This window comes from Mytilus trossulus, unplaced genomic scaffold (genome assembly GCF_036588685.1).
Source record: "Mytilus trossulus isolate FHL-02 unplaced genomic scaffold, PNRI_Mtr1.1.1.hap1 h1tg000463l__unscaffolded, whole genome shotgun sequence".
Classification (NCBI taxonomy): Eukaryota; Metazoa; Mollusca; class Bivalvia; order Mytilida; family Mytilidae; genus Mytilus; species Mytilus trossulus.
This window is the reverse complement of record NW_026963372.1, coordinates 10,805-29,936: the sequence shown is the minus strand read 5'-3', so window position 1 is coordinate 29,936 and position 19,132 is coordinate 10,805.

Genomic DNA, 19,132 nt, shown 5'->3' with positions numbered 1-19,132 from the left:
AATCGTGTCTATATATTTGTAAATATTTGAATTTTCAACAAGTAAAGTGAACAAAATATAAAAAGAATGGATGTATAACGCACACTCTTTAAGTAGAACAAAAATCTAAATATTTATAAAATATTTTTATATCAATCAATATATAAAAATACTACATTTTCAATACTAAATCAACAACCCCATGCTCACATATTACCTTCAGTTCACTTTCAGCATCCAATGGATATTAGCTTGAAACAGAATACAGCGAATTAGTTCAGAGCTTTTTAGAAAGCTAAAACTTACAGTTTTCTTAATTTTCAAAGTGTATATCACTGATGCGTTTTGTTTTAATCTGTGTCAAAAAAGCGTTTACCATAACGTAATAGGTGTTTGCACATAACGTAATTGGTGTTTGGACATAACGTAATAGGTGTTTGCACTAACGTAATAGATGTTTGGACATAATGTAATAGGCATTTGCACATAGAGTAATCGGTGTTTGCACATAATGTAAACGGTATTTGCGCATAACGTAATAGTGTTTGCACATAACGATGTAGTTTTTATACATAACTTAATAGGTATTTGCACATAACGTTATAGGTGCTTGCACATAAGGAAACGATGTTTGCACATAGGGTGAACGATGTTTGCAGATAAGGTAAACGAGGTTTGTCCAAAACGTATAAGTTGTTTGCACAAAATGTAAAAGGCATTTGCACATGACGTAATGAATGCTCACAGAGAGTATCAACTGTACGGCAAAACGCATATGAATTATACCATGATGTATTATGTTTTTCACTGGAGAGTCATATGTATAAACACAACAAAACGCCAAAAGACTATAATATTATGAGATTTACATAGAACAAAGGTGAATAAAAACAAAACGTTTAGACCATTTGACATAACAATAACACTTGAGACAGGACGCAATTATTAACTGACTTACGTAAAAGAAGAATAGACACAACATAGATTAAATATGAGAGAATGTAAAGGTGGTTGATCATAAAGTTCCGAAGTATTCACAGAATATATAGTAGTTACAGCATAATGTAATGCATATTTTACACAACAAAGTTTAGCAATGACATATCATACAATTGTTTGACCAAACGAATTACTAATTTGACATAACACAGAGATGCCGTGTCAGGATATAAAGGCATCTGCACATAACATAAAGAAGAAATGACAGGACGTAAAGGCATCTGCACATAACATAAAGAAGAAATGATAGGACGTAAAGGCAAAGCGACAAAACACATTAAATGTTTACACTATAAGACAGTTCCGGCGTTCCATACAAATCCGTCTATAGTCATATTTGCCTGACGAAGTTTCCTAAAAAGGAGTAGATTCAATAAGGCTGTAACACATCCCCTGCTTTTGACTTAATTTCAAATAACATGAAGTAGTTCTATTTTAATTTCTTACGTGTGTTTTTCAATTTAAGATATTATTTGTCTTCACACAATGGACCTAATATAAGGAGCCAAATATAACACTTATATAACTTACTACTTTGTTAATTTTGTTTGACGAAGGAATTGTCCATTAAATTAACAATACTTATGTCCGCTTTGAAAGAGGATCTTAAGAATTACTGTGAAACTGTTAACTCTTAAAAACTTCTGGATAATTTTAAAACTCGACCTTTCTATGACATTATTTCTATCAAAACGTCTTTTTTAGCCCTGCATACTACCATTACCATGTTAAATTGAAAAATCGTACACAAAAATGATACACAATACTTTTCAATATATAATGGTAGCATCCACTATATATAAAAAAGAAGATGTGGTATGATTGCAAATGAGACAACTCTCCACATGCGACTAAATGACACAGAAATTAAAGCTATATGTCACCAGAGGGCCGTCAACAATAAGCAGAGCCCATACCGCATAGTCAGCTATAAAAGATCCCGAAATCACAAATGAAAAACAATTCAAACGAGAACTTACGGCCTAATTAATGTACAAACAAATGAACAAAACATAAATATGTAAAACAGCAACAAAAGACAACCACTGAATTACAGGCTCCTGATTAGGAACAGGTACATACATACGGAATGTGGCGGGGTTAAACATGTGAGAGGGATCCCAACCCTCCCATAACCTGGGACTGTGGTGTAACAGTACAACACGAAAATGAACTATGAAAATCAGTTGAAAAATAAAAAGTCGATGCAACTGCTGGTGGACGTTTCGTCCCCGAGGGTATCACCAGCCCAGTAGTCAGCACTTCGGTGTGGACATGAATATCAATTATATGGTCATTTTTATAAATTTTCTGTATACAAAACTTTGAATTTTTCGAAAAACTAAGGATTTTCTTACCCCAGGAGTAGATTACCTTAGCCGTATTTGGCACAACTTTTTGGAATTTAGGATCCTCAATGCTCTTCAACTTTGAATTTATTTGGCTTTTTACCTATTTTGATCTGAGCGTCACTGATGAGTCTTATGTAGACGAAACGCGCGCATGGCGTATACAATTATAATCCTGGTACTTTTGATAACTATTTACACCACTGGGTCGATGCCACTGCTGCTGGACGTTTTGTCTCCGAGGGTATCACCAGCCCTGTAGTCAGCACTTCGGTGTTGACATGAATATCAATTATATGGTCATTTTTATAAATTTTCTGTATACAAAACTTTGAATTTTTCGAAAAACTAAGCATTTTCTTACCCCAGGAGTAGATTACCTTAGCCGTATTTGGCACAACTTTTTGGAATTTTGGATCCTCAATGCTCTTCAACTTTGTATTTATTTGGCATTTTACCTTTTTTAATCTGAGCGTCACTGATGAGTCTTATGTAGACGAAACGCGCGTCTGGCGTATAAAATTATAATCCTGGTACTTTGATAACTATTTACACCACTGGGTCGATGCCACTGCTGGTGGACGTTTCGTCCCCGAGGGTATCACCAGCCCAGTAGTCAGCACTTCGGTGTTGACATGAATATCAATTATATGGTCATTTTTATAAATTTTCTGAATACAAAATTTTGAATTTTTCGAAAAACTAAGGATTTTCTTACCCCAGGAGTAGATTACCTTAGCCGTATTTGGCACAACTTTTGGAATTTTGGATCCTCAATGCTCTTCAACTTTGTATTTATTTGGCTTTTTACCTATTTTGATCTGAGCGTCACTGATGAGTCTTATGTAGACGAAACGCGCGTCTGGCGTATAAAATTATAATCCTGGTACTTTTGATAACTATTTACACCACTGGGTCGATGCCACTGCTGGTGGACGTTTCGTCCCCGAGGGTATAACCAGCCCAGTAGTCAGCACTTCGGTGTTGACATGACTATCAATTATATGGTCATTTTTATAAATTTTCTGTATACAAAACTTTGAATTTTTCGAAAAACTAAGGATTTTCTTACCCCAGGAGTAGATTACCTTAGCCGTATTTGGCACAACTTTTTGGAATTTTGGATCCTCAATGCTCTTCAACTTTGTATTTACTTGGCTTTTTACCTATTTTGATCTGAGCGTCACTGATGAGTCTTATGTAGACGAAACGCGCGTCTGGCGTATAAAATTATAATCCTGGTACTTTTGATAACTATTTACACCACTGGGTCGATGCCACTGCTGGTGGACGTTTCGTCCCCGGGGGTATCACCAGCCCAGTAGTCAGCACTTCGGTGTTGACATGAATATCAATTATATGGTCATTTTTATAAATTTTCTGTATACAAAACTTTGAATTTTTTGAAAAACTAAGGATTTTCTTACCCCAGGAGTAGATTACCTTAGCCGTATTTGGCACAACTTCTTGGAATTTTGGATCCTCAATGCTCTTCAACTTTGTATTTACTTGGCTTTTTACCTATTTTGATCTGAGCGTCACTGATGAGTCTTATGTAGACGAAACGCGCGTCTGGCGTATAAAATCATAATCCTGGTACTTTTGATAACTATTTACACCACTGGGTCGATGCCACTGCTGGTGGACGTTTCGTCCCCGAGGGTATCACCAGCCCAGTAGTCAGCACTTCGGTGTTGACATGAATATCAATTATATGGTCATTTTTATAAATTTTCTGTATACAAAACTTTGAATTTTTTTGAAAAACTAAGGATTTTCTTACCCCAGGAGTAGATTACCTTAGCCGTATTTGGCACAACTTTTTGGAATTTTGGATCCTCAATGCTCTTCAACTTTGTATTTATTTGGCTTTTTACCTATTTTGATCTGAGCGTCACTGATGAGTCTTATGTAGACGAAACGCGCGCCTGGCGTATAAAATTATAATCCTGGTACTTTTGATAACTATTTACACCACTGGGTCGATCCCACTGCTGGTGGACGTTTCGTCTCCGAGGGTATAACCAGCCCAGTAGTCAGCACTTCGGTGTTGACATGACTATCAATTATATGGTCATTTTTATAAATTTTCTGTATACAAAACTTTGAATTTTTCGAAAAACTAAGGATATTCTTACCCCAGGAGTAGATTACCTTAGCCGTATTAGGCACAACTTTTTGGAATTCTGGATCCTCAATGCTCTTCAACTTTGTATTTATTTGGCTTTTTACCTATTTTGATCTGAGCGTCACTGATGAGTCTTATGTAGACGAAACGCGCGCCTGGCGTATACAATTATAATCCTGGTACTTTTGATAACTATTTACACCACTGGGTCGATGCCACTGCTGGTGGACGTTTCGTCCCCGAGGGTATCACCAGCCCAGTAGTCAGCACTTCGGTGTTGAAATGAATATCAATTATATGGTCATTTTCATAAATTTTCTGTATACAAAACTTTGATTTTTTCGAACAAATAAGGATTTTCTTACCCCAGGAGTAGATTACCTTAGCCGTATTTGACACAACTTTTTGGAATTTTGGATCCTCAATGCTCTTCACCTTTTTATTTATTTGGCTTTTTACCTATTTTGATCTGAGCGTCACTGATGAGTCTTATGTAGACGAAACGCGCGTCTGGCGTATACAATTATAATCCTGGTACTTTTGATAACTATTTACACCACTGGGTCGATGCCACTGCTGGTGGACGTTTCGTCCCCGAGGGTATCACCAGCCCAGTAGTCAGCACTTCGGTGTTGACATGAATATCAATTATATGGTCATTTTTATAAATTTTCTGTATACAAAACTTTGAATTTTTTTGAAAAACTAAGGATTTTCTTACCCCAGGAGTAGATTACCTTAGCCGTATTTGGCACAACTTCTTGGAATTTTGGATCCTCAATGCTCTTCAACGTTGTATTTACTTGGCTTTTTACCTATTTTGATCTGAGCGTCACTGATGAGTCTTATGTAGACGAAACGCGCGTCTGGCGTATAAAATTATAATCCTGGTACTTTTGATAACTATTTACACCACTGGGTCGATGCCACTGCTGGTGGACGTTTCGTCCCCGAGGGTATCACCAGCCCAGTAGTCAGCACTTCGGTGTTGACATGAATATCAATTATATGGTCATTTTTATAAATTTTCTGTATACAAAACTTTGAATTTTTTTGAAAAACTAAGGATTTTCTTACCCCAGGAGTAGATTACCTTAGCCGTATTTGGCACAACTTTTTGGAATTTTGGATCCTCAATGCTCTTCAACTTTGTATTTATTTGGCTTTTTACCTATTTTGATCTGAGCGTCACTGATGAGTCTTATGTAGACGAAACGCGCGCCTGGCGTATAAAATTATAATCCTGGTACTTTTGATAACTATTTACACCACTGGGTCGATCCCACTGCTGGTGGACGTTTCGTCTCCGAGGGTATCACCAGCCCAGTAGTCAGCACTTCGGTGTGGACATGAATATCAATTATATGGTCATTTTTATAAATTTTCTGTATACAAAACTTTGAATTTTTCGAAAAACTAAGGATATTCTTACCCCAGGAGTAGATTACCTTAGCCGTATTAGGCACAACTTTTTGGAATTCTGGATCCTCAATGCTCTTCAACTTTGTATTTATTTGGCTTTTTACCTATTTTGATCTGAGCGTCACTGATGAGTCTTATGTAGACGAAACGCGCGCCTGGCGTATACAATAATAATCCTGGTACTTTTGATAACTATTTACACCACTGGGTCGATGCCACTGCTGGTGGACGTTTCGTCCCCGAGGGTATCACCAGCCCAGTAGTCAGCACTTCGGTGTTGAAATGAATATCAATTATATTGTCATTTTTATAAATTTTCTGTATACAAAACTTTGATTTTTTCGAACAAATAAGGATTTTCTTACCCCAGGAGTAGATTACCTTAGCCGTATTTGACACAACTTTTTGGAATTTTGGATCCTCAATGCTCTTCACCTTTTTATTTATTTGGCTTTTTACCTATTTTGATCTGAGCGTCACTGATGAGTCTTATGTAGACGAAACGCGCGTCTGGCGTATAAAATTATAATCCTGGTACTTTTGATAACTATTTACACCACTGGGTCGATGCCACTGCTTGTGGACGTTTCGTCCCCGAGGGTATCACCAGCCCTGTAGTCAGCACTTCGGTGTTGACATGAATATCAATTATATGGTCATTTTTATAAATTTTCTGTATACAAAACTTTGAATTTTTCGAAAAGCTAAGGATTTTCTTACCCCAGGAGTAGATTACCTTAGCCGTATTTGGCACAACTTTTTGGAATTTTGGATCCTCAATGCTCTTCAACTTTGTATTTATTTGGCTTTTTACCTTTTTTAATCTGAGCGTCACTGATGAGTCTTATGTAGACGAAACGCGCGTCTGGCGTATAAAATTATAATCCTGGTACTTTGATAACTATTTACACCACTGGGTCGATGCCACTGCTGGTGGACGTTTCGTCCCCGAGGGTATCACCAGCCCAGTAGTCAGCACTTCGGTGTTGAAATGAATATCAATTAATTATATGGTCATTTTTATAAATTTTCTGAATACAAAACTTTGAATTTTTCGAAAAACTAAGGATTTTCTTACCCCAGGAGTAGATTACCTTAGCCGTATTTGGCACAACTTTTTGGAATTTTGGATCCTCAATGCTCATCAACTTTGTATTTATTTGGCTTTTTACCTATTTTGATCTGAGCGTCACTGATGAGTCTTATGTAGACGAAACGCGCGTCTGGCGTATAAAATTATAATCCTGGTACTTTTGATAACTATTTACACCACTGGGTCGATGCCACTGCTTGTGGACGTTTCGTCCCCGAGGGTATCACCAGCCCAGTAGTCAGCACTTCGGTGTTGACATGAATATCAATTATATGGTCATTTTTATAAATTTTCTGTATACAAAACTTTGAATATTTCGAAAAACTAAGGATTTTCTTACCCCAGGAGTAGATTACCTTAGCCGTATTTAGCACAACTTTTTGGAATTTTGGATCCTCAATGCTCTTCAACTTTGTATTTATTTGGCTTTTTACCTTTTTTGATCTGAGCGTCACTGATGAGTCTTATGTAGACGAAACGCGCGTCTGGCGTATGAAATTATAATCCTGGTACTTTTGATAACTATTAACTCATCAGATGGATACAAATAGAAAAACATATAACAAAAGCGCAGTGTGGACTTGACCGGGTACTTGTACATCCCGACAACAAAAGACATTCCGAACAGATATGAGAGTACTCACAATTACTGACAGCTAGTTCAAAGTAAATAACAACTAATAAAAAAGATTCATGCATTTAAGACTAAATTATAAATCAGTACATATCCAAAATCCAATGGATTTAGTGTAAAGACGTCATAAACAGTCAAAGAAGAACATGACCTTGTGCAATGCCAAGATACAGGAATTTATAGATTGTAGATCCATGAATGTGCATATGTATATAACAATAATACTTAGTTTGCTTTTAATTTAATGTTAATACCAGTAAAATCAATATTCAAAGATCTAATTACAGTGTCATAACTTTGGGATACCATACGGTATATTTTGTTAATAGTAATCAAAAAAAGTAAACTATACAGGGGAACAAGTGATGAGTTTACTAGAGTGTACATAATGTTTATACAACTCGTCTAAACATCCACCCAACAATGTTAGATCTGTAAATTTACTTTCGCAAATGTTTGGTCCTTCCCTCGCCGGGATTCGAACTCATGCTACTGTGATATCGTGACACCAAATCGCCTGCACTGCAGCCGTCCCTCTAGACCACACGACCACCTGGGCTCTACAATAAAAGAGCTTTCGCTGGCCGTGTGTTACCTTTCCACGTCAGTTTTAATCTAGTGGCGTACTGCAGTACATGATATAAAAGGCATGAAGATGTTATTGTTACAGATCAGCTAAATTATCTATAGAAAAGGATGCTACAAATTAATGTAAGATACAGTCACAGAAAATAATTATATTTATAAGTACGTCTGAGTCAGTGACAACTCTACAACAGATGTATCCATCGGATCGCCATCAATGATGGTGATACATGGCTGTGTACATAATGTATATACAACTCGTCTAAACATCAACCCAACAATGTAAGATCTGTAAATTTGCTTTCGCCGGGATTCGAACCCATAATTTAGCTGATCTGTAACATTACATCTTCATGCCTTATATATCATGTAGTGCAATACGCCGCTAGATTAAACTGACGTAGAAAGGCAACACACGGCCAGCGAAAACTATTATTGTAGAGCCCAGGTGGTCGTGTTGTCTTTCGGGACGGCTGCAGTGCAGCGATTTTGTGCCCGATATCGCAGTAGCATGGGTTCGAATCCCGGCGAGAGAAGAACCAAAAATCTGCGAAAGCAAATTTACAGATCTAACATTGTTGGGTTGATGTTGAGCAGAGTTGTATATACATTATGTACACAGCCATGTGTCACCATCATTGATGGCGATCCGATGGATACATCTGTTGTCACTGACTCAGACGTACTTATAAATATAATCATTTTCTGTGACTTTTTCTTACATTAATTTGTAGGATCCTTTACTATATATAATTCAGCTGATCTGTTAGAATAACATCTTCATGCCTTATATAGCATGTACTGCAGTACGCCGCTAGATTAAAACTGACGTGGAAAGGTAACACACGGCCAGCAAAAACTCTATTATTGTAGAGCCCAGGTGATCGTGTGGTCTAGCGGGACGGCTGCAGTGCATATATATATATATATATACAACTCGTCTAAACATCAACCCAACAATGTTAGATCTGTAAATTTGCTTTCGCAAATTTTTGGTTCTTCCCTCGCCGGGATTCGAACCCATGCTACTGTGATATCGTGACACCAAATCGCCTGCACTGCAGCCGTCCCGCTAGACCACACGACCACCTGGGCTCTCAAAAAAGAGCTTTCGGTGGCCATATGTTACCTTTCCACGTCAGTTTTAACATTATATATATATATATAATAAAAACTATAAAACAAATTCCCATACGTTTCGGCCATTACGGCCTTCTTCATTGGAATAAATTACAACATTGAAACAACAATTACATCACTTGGATACATTACGTTATAATAACTTTTATGACGTTCATTTGCCGCGTTTTTCGCTTTTTCAATATAAATATATTTATCATCGTTCATACATTGTGTTGAGTCCTTCAGGTTCTAGAGTTTTTAATTTTTTTTATCCAAAAGGCTTCTTTAATTTTTCTGTAAGTTTCTGTCCCAAATACTCTTTCTATGGCGGTAACTTTTAAATTTGTTATTGAATGATTGTTCTGAATGAAATGGTTGGCTACTGGATCTTCTGTTTTCTTTGTTCGTATTTTTGAAAAGTTCAATAGCATTCGTTGATATAGTGTATCACCCGTTTGTCCTACATAAATAACTTTTTCACATTTTGTACAATTAATCGCATATATCACGCCTACGGTTTTACAATTTATTTGTCCATGAATGGTATATTCTTTGCCGGTTTTGTCACAAAATACCTTGGTTTCATTTAAATGTGAGCATAGTGCACATTGTTTACCACATGGTCCACATCCATTAGTTTGCTTATAAAATAATAAATTATGCTTTTTGTGTACTAAGATGTCTTTTATGTTGTTATCACGTTTAAATGCCACGATAGGCGGATCGGGAAATATTTTCTTTAGTCTTTCGGATTGATGGAGAATTTTAAGATTTTTTCTAAGAATGGAATGTACATTTGGAAGCGCATTGGAAAAAGTAATTACTAAAGGTACCCTGTTGTTTTCTTTCTTCTGTTTGTACTTTAATAGATCTTCTCGGTTTAATTTGTCGACTTTCTTCAATTGAACTTCAGTGGACGAGTTATTGTATCCACGTTCTTTTAGGTGCGTTTTTATTTCTTCTCTTCTTGTTTTAAGACAGTCCAAAGTAAAAAAGGAAAATCCAAGAATGTCCTTTTTAGAGGTCGATATTTGCTGTTTTGGTGAAAATACCTAATTCTGCAATTTCATATGCTAATATTCTGCTTTTGATGGGTATGTTTTGCAAACAAACAGTGTTAGAAGAAATTTCTTCTCTGACAAAGGAAACACATGGAGAAAAAAGCATCATTAATATGACAATTTTATTGGAGATATATATATTAAATTACTATTTATAATTTACAAAATATTTAAATCACAATGAAATGAAGAACAGTAACCTATAAATGAATAAAATGGAAAGCAATAATCGTTCTCTACATTTTTTTCATAAAACTTTCCCGATTCCTTGGAAGAAATTTCTTCCAACAAATTAGAAAACGTATTTTATTCCAATAAAGTATACAATTTTAGTTAGTAAAGTCAACTTGTTCTCTTCATATGCATCCTCGCTCAATTTGGAAGAAATTTCTTCCAAGTAATAACAAACCATTCAAAATTTCTCCCATCAAATATAGAAACATTTGATACATTTAAACATATTAATTTCAATGTTTTAACACAGATCGTTCACTTCATTTAATGTTCCTTCTTGGAAGAAATTTCTTCCAACTAATTAGAAAATTCATTTCTAATAAAAGTGGGCAATTTCAGTTAATAAACTCAACTTGTTCATTTCGTTTTCATCCTCTCTCAAGTTGGAAGAAATTTCTTCCAAGTAATATCAAACCATTCAAAATTTCTCCCATTAAATATAGAAACATTTGATACATTTACATATTAATTTCAATTTTTTTAACACAGATAGTTCACTTCATTTAATGTTCCTTCTTGGAAGAAATTTCTTCCAACTAATTAGGAAAATCATTTCTAATAAAGTAGGCAATTTTAGCTAATAAACTTAACTTGTGATAATTTGGTTAGGAATAAGAGGCCCTAAGGGGTCCTTAACAAGCATTTTTCTAGTTTAAGGATAATAACTTGTGTATGAATATTTCTAATGGTTTGAAATTTTACCACAATGTTAAAAACCACAAGTAGAAGGTTATGATTCTGTTTAGGGGTTATGGGGCCAACAATATAAGTATGAAGGGCCAAAAAGGGGTCCAAAACCAGCCTTTTTTTCTAGTTTCCAAACAATAACTTGTGTGTAAGTGTATGGATCTCTCTGAAATTGTACCACATGTTTCATGTAACAAAAGGAATGATGGAATTGAGTTTGGGGTTAATTGCCCCAATCATGAAGGAATTAGAGGCAAAAAAGGACAAAAAAGAAGCATTTTTCTAGTTTCAGACAATTACTTGTGTTAGAGTGTATGAATCACGCTGAAATTGTACTGTAAGGTTCCAGATGAAATCTTCAATTTGCACACTGACAGTAACGAGCAATAGCTATAGATTTACAAGCTTTTAGACCAAATTTATTTTGTGTCAAAACCGATATTACTAGTATGTAACATATTTGACCACATTCCAAATTCAGACAGTACCAAGCTTAAATGTTGTGTCCATACTAGCCCATTTGTTCAGGGTTCGACCTTTGCGGTCGTGTAAAGCTGCGCCCTGCGGATCATCTAGTTTATATAGATAAGACAGTTTTATTGTTTGAATAGTTATTTTGCGGCCCTTTATAGCTTGCTGTTCGGTGTGAGCCTAAGCTCTGTGTTGAAGACCGTACCTTAACTTATAATGATTTACTTTTATAACTTGTGACGTGGATGAAGCGTTGTCTTATTGTCACGTTTACCACATCTTCCTATATTTATTAACATTTTTTATTATTCTGTTATCAATGATTCGATTCATGCATAGTTTTAAAATTTTTGTCTGTTGTTTCTTACACTTTATCATCTTCGCTTGACAATGGTTACAATGGTATGCCCATTTCAACTACACATCGATTTCTTTTAAGATGGTACTCCGACTAGAATCTTGTATTGGACGACACATGTTTGCAATTACTTCTTATAAAAAGCTTATCCAATTTGGTGTAGAAAAATCCAGAAAATCAAAATAACATTTAACAAATTATAGAAAATATGTGTAAAAATCTTCACTTCAAGGTCATTAAAATTCTCTTTTTTCTTTAAGTGAAAGAGTACATGAAGTCGATGTTTTGAGCAGCATTTTTATATCACCGTACTGCCTTCAACAATGAGCAAACTCCATACCCTGTAGTCGATCAGCTATACAACAGCACGAAATGACAAATGTTAATCAATTCTAACAAGAAAACCAACGGCCTAATTCATGTACAAAAAAGTCAAAGAAAAAAATATGTATCGGATCAACAAACGACAATCTCTGAATTATTGGCTTCTACTTGGGATACACACATGCATACAGAATGTAGCGGGGTTAAAAAGTATAGAGCTCAGAGGAGAATTCATTCGAAAAGTCCCTTATCACATGGCAAAATCAAATAAAAAAACACATTAAACGAATGGACAACAACTGCCATATTTCTGACCTGGTACAAGCATTTGAAGTGTAGAAAATGGTGGTTTGAACCTGGTTTTATAGCGCTTAAACTTTCACTTAAACATGTTAGCGGCATCCAAAACCTCTCCGTACCTAAGAAAGTGGCATAAAAGTACAACACTTGAAAGAACGAACTATAAATTCATTTGAAAAAGGCTTAACTCATCAGGTGGATAAAAAGTAATACATAAAAACAAAAACACATAGTGGCCATGGCCGGGTACTTGTATATCCAAACAACAAAAAACACACTATCCATTTTTGCGGCATGACCATGTATATGGTTTTGATTTTTATGCAACACTGACATATCTAGATACAGAAACTGCTACCTATTTTTTCTCTATAGTCTTCGATGAAAAGAATAAAGAATACCACTGGTACCCTATGATAATTGCATTATAGGAGTAATTATTCTTTTGTAACATTATTGACCATTGCAACACTTGCACTCTCTGAAGTGTTGAGGTTTTAAAAATGATTTTGTCCACTAGTATACCATACATTCCTTGAAGCAGGAACCAGAAGGAAAAATTGATATTCAAACATTAATTTTGCGTATGAAAGTAACATACAGGAAATACGTTGATTAAGAACTTTCAAATTGTCACTCATTGTTGTCTTATAATGTTTTTGTTGGGTTCAGAATGATGCACAATCACCACATGGCAATCCTTTATTATTTTCTCTACATTCACACATGCTCATTAAACATGTTAAAGGCCCTTAATTTTAATTGAATGTTACAAGTTACAACTGGGACCAAAATAATCATAACCACACTGATAGAAAATTCTATCTTCAACTGCCAAGAGTGTAGAGGAGGGGACTTGATCATATCCCTTAGTCAGATTAAAAATAAAATTATGTTGTTTTTATGAATATTGGTGTATTATTCTAGTTAAGTTCATGTTATTGATACATCTTTATGTTTTAGACAGAGAACACAATTAGGTTGTACTTTACTTTTTTTTAGATAAAACAAAGGCAACAGAGAAACGGAAACAAAGTACATTCTTATGTGAACTAATAATACTATTACCAGAGAACTGCAGGAAGAGACAACCTAAGAAATTTCTTAAAACTAATTTTGGTTTTTGATCTTATAATGTTTTGTTGATATTGTGTTATAATGCATTTATCTGTTGTAGAATTATTATTTGTGTTTAATTAATTGATCATATTTCATCTTGAAGTGACTTTACATAGTCTCATTACTACTGTTATTACCAGAGAAATGAATGGCTTTGTTTACCAATGTGCCAAAACTAGCTAAAAGTACTGTACTGTTAAGCATTCTACTTAGTGGTTGTAGTGCATAAGGTAACTCTTAGTACCTATTTTGTAAAATCACATTCTCTTACTTTTGAACCCTCTATGTTTAAAATAGTCAAACAAATATGTAAGCTTCAAAAAGTGTTAGAATTAGAAAAAAGTCTTGAAGGATAAGAATAGATATGTTCTAAAAATTTCTTTAACCAAATATTAGCCTGGGAGTAGGGGATAGGAATCGGGGACGCATGTTCACCCCTTCTACTGTACATAGGGCCTTTCAGTTTACTGCACATTAAACATAGGCGGATCCAGGGGAAGGGGCCCTTGGGGTCCACCCCCCTTTTGTGGGAAAACATGGTTGATTATATAGGGAATCACTGCAGCATGACTGGAGAGGGCCCCCTCTTAGGTCAGTCAGCACCCTCCCCTTATGAAAAGTTCTCTTTCCGCCACTGTTAAAAAGTGCAAATAACCAATTCGTCAGATTTCCCCCTCCTTATTGTCTCCCCTTATTAATATTAGATAGTTATATGTATTTGGTGTTTTTCACTATTATTTTATGTAAGATGTATGTGCTAGCTATTCAAAATTTAGTGAATTTACTTAAGCTTTTCAGCGTTCAAGTCTAAAATGAGTTCTAACAAACCAGTGTCATGTAATTCATTTGTACTTGTTAAAATGTACTTCATGTTTTTTTAAATCTCTTAAAAGGTAAAGAATTTTTTTTTAAATTTAGAGAAATAAAATTTCCTGTGGGAAAAAAATAACGGGAAAAAAAATATACTAAGAAAAGATGAAGCTTTTATAGGAAACGAAATGACAATTTTTCACATGGCTATAAATGCACTTGGAAGAAATTTCTTCCAACCAGTATCACTGGTATCACTGTGGTGGAGACTTTATACAGAATGAAATGATTGTTTTCTTTCTGCTGTAAAAGTTCTTGGAGGAAATTTCTTCCAAGATTGAGTCTTAAAAGGGAGTGACTTATTTGTGTTATTATATAAATATGTTTCTTTTTTTTAATATGTTGTACATTATGTTGAATAACTAATAATGTTTTGGCATTTTTTTTTGGCTAAATTCAATTGAAACTTCTGCAGTGGAAAGATTTTTGTTTGTATGAATCTTTAAATTTTTTCTTACTGTTGTAAAAGTAACTGGAAGAAATTTCGTCCAATAAGGAACATAGAATAAGTGAACTATCTAGTGTGTTGAACAAATGGACATAATTTGTAAATATATTTCATGTTTCTATATTTGTTGGAACAAATTTTGGATGATTTAATATTACTTGGAAGAAATTTCTTCTAACTTGAGAAGGGATACAAAATGAATTGAAAAAGTTGAGTATATGAACCTAAATTGTATGATACTTTATTGGAATTTAAATAAATTTTCTAATTCGTCGGAAGAAATTTCTTCCAAGGAGTCGGGAAATTGTAAATATATAACAAGTTTCTATATTTGTTTGAATGATTTGATATTACTTGGAAGAAATTTCTTCCAACTTCAGAGAGGACGAAAATTATCACAAGTTAAGTTTATTAACTAAAATTGCCTAGTACTTTATTAGAAATGATTTTCCTAATTAGTTGGAAGAAATTTCTTTCAAGAAGGAACATTAAATGAAGTGAACTATCTGTGTTAAAAAAATTGAAATTAATATGTAAATGTATCAAATGTTTCTATATTTAATGGGAGAAATTTTGAATGGTTTGATATTACTTGGAAGAAATTTCTTCCAACTTGAGAGAAGATGAAAACGAAATGAACAAGTTGAGTTTATTAATTGAAATTGCCCACTTTATTAGAAATGAATTTTCTAATTAGTTGGAAGAAATTTCTTCCAAGAAGGAACATTAAATGAAGTGAACTATCTGTGTTAAAACATTGAAATTAATATGTTTAAATGTATCAAATGTTTCTATATTTGATGGGAGAAATTTTGAATAGTTTGTTATTACTTGGAAGAAATTTCTTCCAACTTGAGCGAGGATGCATATGAAGAGAACAAGTTGACTTTAATTTACTAATTAAAATTGTATACTTTATTGGAATAAAATACGTTTTCTAATTTGTTGGAAGAAATTTCTAGAAATCGGGAAAGTTTTATGAACAAAATGTAGAGAACGATTATTGCTTTCCATTTTATTCATTTATAGGTTACTGTTCTTCATTTCATTGTGATTTAAATATTTTGTATTTAAATAGTAATTTAATATATATATCTCCAATAAAATTGTCATATTAATGATGCTTTTTTCTCCATGTGTTTCCTTTGTCAGAGAAGAAATTTCTTCTAACACTGTTTGTTTGCAAAACATACCCATCAAAAGCAGAATATTAGCATATGAAATTGCAGAATTAGGTATTTTCACCAAAACAGCAAATATCGACCTCTAAAAAGGACATTCTTGGATTTTCCTTTTTTACTTTGGACTCTCTTTTTTGTAATCTTCTTCTGTTGAGCAAATTCTTTTGACACGAATGCCGAGTCCATATGGTATAGCATTTTTTACAGAGTTTGGATGGCTTGACGACACATGTAAGTATTGGTGTTTTTCTGTTGATTTTGTATAAAGATCTGTTTTAAGTTGTCCGTTTTCTATGTGTACAAACACATCAAGAAATTCAATTTTTTCAGTTGAGTAACGCATTTCTGTTTTAATTCGCGGATGCAAACTGTTTGACATTTCGTGAAATTTTTTTAATTCATCTAAACCATGTTCCCATATCCCCCAGATGTCATCAACATATCTCCAATATGAAAATGGTTGTAAATTGCTGTTTTGAAATAAATTTTCTTCCCATTGTCCGAGGTAGGTGCAAGCATAATTCATGCCTAGATGGGAACCAATAGCTGTTTCTTCAGTTTGTAAAAAGTGCTTTCCGTTGAAGCTAAAATTATTATTTTCAATGACTAAATCCATCATTTTAAGAACATCTTCAGTTGGGATTGATGTGTTAGTTCGATTTTCTAGTGCTGATTTACATGCTTCTCGTGCTTCTTTTCTTGGTACGCTTGGATATAATTTAGTTACATCTAAACAAAACATTATTGCGTTGTCTGGTAAAGGCAGTTGTATTGCATTTAATTTGTTTAAAAAATCTGTTGTGTCTTTGATATACGTGGGCAAGTTCCGAACATTCTCCGAAAGCTCGTTTTCGACTATTTCCGCGATTTTTTCTGTGGGATGGTTCCGCCCATTAATAATTGTTCTAACTGGGTGATTTTGTTTGTGTAATTTCGGATTAGCTTGTACCTTTCCGGGACATGTTCCTTTCGGTAAGAGATATTTTTTCATGTCTTTATCTATTATTTGTCTTTTACATAAATTTTCTACGAGTTTTTTTACTTTATTTTCATTTTTCTGTGTTAGATCTTTATCTATTGCTGTGTACGTATCGTTGTTATCTAATTCGTTTTCTACCTCTAATTTATAATCTTCTGTGTTCATTATTACAACTCCGGATGATTTGTCGCTTGGTCGTATCACGATGCTTGTATCATACAAAAGTTCCCGCATTGCTTTTTCTTCTTCAATAGTTATATTCATTTTGAATTTTCGACTTAATCTACTTAAAATTTCATCTTTTACGGTTTGTATATACTCATTTAACCATCTCTTTTCCTGCGGAGGGTGTGAACGTACTTGATTTTTTTTTTAAAGTTTCCCCATGTCTACTAATTTAGCAAAGGTAACAAATTCAATATCAAGAAACAAACTAGAAGAGTCAATAGATAATTTTAATAAACAAAACCGCGACGCAAAATGTGAGGTTATTAATAAATCTTCCAAAAAATTAACGAGCGCACAAAAAACATTATTGTCAAAAGGATTTAAGTTTGTTCCAACTAGAAGAAAAGTAGACATGGGGAAACTTATAGCTGATCTCAAGATATGGGAAAGAAGAATGCGTCTTCGCGAACATTTTTTAGAAGAAAACAAGGAAAAAGAAAATTACCAAAACGAGTATACTAAATTCAAAAAATCAAGTACGTTCACACCCTCCGCAGGAAAAGAAAGATGGTTAGATGAGTATATACAAACCGTAAAAGATAAAATTTTAAGTAGATTAAGTCGAAAATTCAAAATGAATATAACTATTGAAGAAGAAAGAGCAATGCGGGAACTTTTGTATGATACAAGCATCGTGATACGACCAAGCGACAAATCATCCGGAGTTGTAATAATGAACACAGAAGATTATAAATTAGAGGTAGAAAAAGAATTAGATAACAACGATACGTACACAGCAATAGATAAAGATCTAACACAGAAAAATGAAAATAAAGTAAAAAAACTCGTAGAAAATTTATGTAAAAGACAAATAATAGATAAAGACATGAAAAAATATCTCTTACCGAAAGGAACATGTCCCGGAAAGGTACAAGCTAATCCGAAATTACACAAACAAAATCACCCAGTTAGAACAATTATTAATGGGCGGAACCATCCCACAGAAAAAATCGCGGAAATAGTCGAAAACGAGCTTTCGGAGAATGTTCGGAACTTGCCCACGTATATCAAAGACACAACAGATTTTTTAAACAAATTAAATGCAATACAACTGCCTTTACCAGACAACGCAATAATGTTTTGTTTAGATGTAACTAAATTATATCCAAGCGTACCAAGAAAAGAAGCACGAGAAGCATGTAAATCAGCACTAGAAAATCGAACTAACACATCAATCCCAACTGAAGATGTTCTTAAAATGATGGATTTAGTCATTGAAAATAATAATTTTAGCTTCAACGGAAAGCACTTTTTACAAACTGAAGGAACAGCTATTGGTTTCCATCTAGGCATGAATTATGCTTGCACCTACCTCGAACAATGGGAAGAAAATTTATTTCAAAACAGCAATTTACAACCATTTTCATATTGGAGATATGTTGATGACATCTGGGGGATATGGGAACATGGTTTAGATGAATTAAAAAAATTTCACGAAATGTCAAACAGTTTGCATCCGCGAATTAAAACAGAAATGCGTTACTCAACTGAAAAAATTGAATTTCTTGATGTGTTTGTACACATAGAAAACAGACAACTTAAAACAGATCTTTATACAAAA